We start from the raw sequence: 3,057 nt of genomic DNA, 5'->3' as shown, positions 1-3,057 counted from the left end.
ACAAACCTTAAGAAATTTAAATCAAAACAAACATTTGTCAAAAACTTTGACAATATGCGTCACTTTTGACAGAAAAGATGTGTGAAGCTGGCGTCCGATAGTTACAGAATCTATAACGCAGGATGTGTCTTTTGTCAGCAACCTATTTAGTGTCTTTTATAGTCCGCTCCTAAATACCTCCTCTCTGTATTTCAAATAGGTAGAGAGTAATAAAATGTAAATTTCCGAGAGTTTTGTATATATATATAAATCAGTTATAGTCATCCAAGGGGCTTGGGTAAACTTTGTACTAAGTTAATAAATAAAGCGAGAAAAATAATAGTGCTCCAATAATTGATATTAAAGTAACATTTGCAGTGTTTATCCGATGGGTAACAATAGAAAAATTGCATACTCAGTTTGCTTACTCTTCATCTATTTCCAGTAAACTATAAATAACAACTATATGGTTTAATTTGATTTACTTTTATATACTTGTAATATTTTTCTGTATGGAAATAAAGACATTAATTATTATTATTAAATGACTTAAAGTGGCACCTAAAGTGAACATTTAAAAAAATTTAGTCATCACATTCTAGTCATATAAAATCTGACCTCAATTGCCTGGAGGAATCAATAAATTTGCCTGGACAAATTGATAAATAAAAATCATAAAGAACTAATAAATTTCATCCAGGTAGTCAAAATACTGAACTTCCCAAAGGATTTTAATACAAAATTTCTCCTGTTATCAGTAATAAATATATAAATTGATTTATGATTGTAAAAGCTTTAAGAGCCTCTAATTCCTAAAACTCCCAACACAGTTTAATGAAAATTTATAGGAAAGGGTAAGATCATTATGTAAATCAATTTAGAGAGGTTTTTAAACTTTTACGAACAAGAGTTTTTTCGGTATAGGTTAACGGTCAAACTAACATTTGATGCTATACTTTCGTACAAGCCAAAAAAGTACATAAGGCACTTTTGCGCTTTTTTTATCAATTGATATAAAATGAGTTTTTTATATCAATCAATAGCCGGATAGTGGATTCCATATCTATCTGCGAAAAAGAAAATCTACAAAAGTTTACCGTTTTTTTTTTAATTGCATGTTTTATGGGACTATTACTTGATAAGTATAGAAAAAGTTGTAAATGGTGACGTATCACACGTGATACGTCATCATTTACAACTCAGAATATAAGTCGACTTAGTTTCTTTTTAATTTGTAAAAGCATCAAAGATCGACCTCAAATACAACGTGTAAATTGGACGAGGCTCGAGCCTTTTTAAAAACGAATAAAAGAGACCTATGTCGACTTTGCCCTTATATTTTCATTATTACATCGACCTAAGTCGTTTTTCTTAATGCAAATAACACAATTATCCAAAACTCGAAACGGAATCAGAAAGAGCAGCATAATTTTTATTAAATATGTTTTATCCGGTATGAAAATATAAAATTTTAATATATATATGGAAGAAAATAGTTTTCGTCGATTTTTTCCGTTCCAAGCTAAACAGACTTAAGTACTTTTTTGACGTGTACGGCAGTATAACTTCCGATACTCCCAGAGAATTTAATTAACAATTGTCCTAACGTCAATAATAAATATGTGAATCTATCTAAAATGGTTGCAAACCATGAAAACATACAACTTATTTAAACATACAGTGTACTGGTGACTTTAACTGGAATAAATTCGGTTAAAATTAATCAAATTTTATCTCGCAAAATTCCTGAGACCCGTCGATTTTTGTTTATTTTTTTCTCATTTCAAGATAGTTTTTGTATTTTTTCACCTACAGGGGGGTCCAAATTAGCCCAAACTTTTTTTTTTCAAATGGAAAGCCACTTTTTTTAAACTCTCATTAAAAAGAGCCATTTTTCCTGATTAAATTGCTTTATTTACATTTGTGATTATCTAAAGGAGAAATACGAAAAAAAACATTAAATTATTAAAAGTCTCGAAATTTTTTGTGTTGGTAAATTTTTGGCGTGTTTGTTTATTTTATTGGCATCGAGACATTTCCTGACATTGTTGTAGTGTCACTGTTAAAGTGAATTTCAACCAGTTGTTAAATAAGTTAACTTATATTGAAAAAATGCCTTATTTATCCGAATCCCACAAGATTGAAATCTTAATGATTGGTTATGGGAACAGAAGTCGTACTCAGCTAGAGGTTGTCCACTTATTCAGGCAGAAATATCCAGATTTGCCACCTATTAACCAAGGTACGGTTAGTAAAATCGAAAGCAGATTTCGAGAAGTTGGGCACGTGAGGGATGTTTCAAGGCAAAGGTCTTCTAAAATCGATGAAAACCCAATTAAATGTATTGTTAGCGATGGAAGAAAATCCGGTAACTGCAGCCAGAAGAGTAGCTCGCGAAAACTCTATTCATCATCAATCTGTGCTAAAAATTTTAAAAAGTGCAAACAAATGACCTTATAAAATGCAACCCGTTCAAGAGTTATTGGAAGACGATCCAGATCGCAGAGTTCAGTTCTGTGAATTAATGATGAACGCCATTGACGAAAATCGGATATCTTTGGAGTGGGTCCTTTTTTCTGATGAGGCTACATTCACCCTAAATGGCCATGTTAATAAGCAGAACTGTCGCTACTAGTCTGACGAGAACCCACACTGGGTAAGGGAAACTAATACACAATATCCCCAGAAAACTAATGTTTGGGCTGGCATAATTGGCAGGCAAGTTATAGGGCCCATATTCTTCAATGATACTTTAACTGGGGAAAGATATCTAGAATTTCTTGAACATGTTCCAGTCTTACGTGTCTTATATCCGAGTCAGTTCGATCCAGATTTGAATGATGAAAGAATCTGGATACAATAAGATGGTGCTCTCCCACATTATGCCCGTAATGTACGCCAGTATTTAGATGACAATTTTCCAAACAGATGGATTGGTAGAAGGGGTGCAATCGAGTGGCCGGCACGTTCTCCCGATCTCACCCCACTTGATATTTTTCTGTGGGGACATTTGAAAAGTCAAATTTATATGAGCAAACCAGGAAATCTAGGCGAACTCAATGAACCTATTAGGCAAGA

Source organism: Anthonomus grandis, chromosome 2 (assembly GCF_022605725.1).
Source record: "Anthonomus grandis grandis chromosome 2, icAntGran1.3, whole genome shotgun sequence".
NCBI lineage: Eukaryota > Metazoa > Arthropoda > Insecta > Coleoptera > Curculionidae > Anthonomus > Anthonomus grandis.
Note: the sequence above shows the minus strand (reverse complement) of the source record.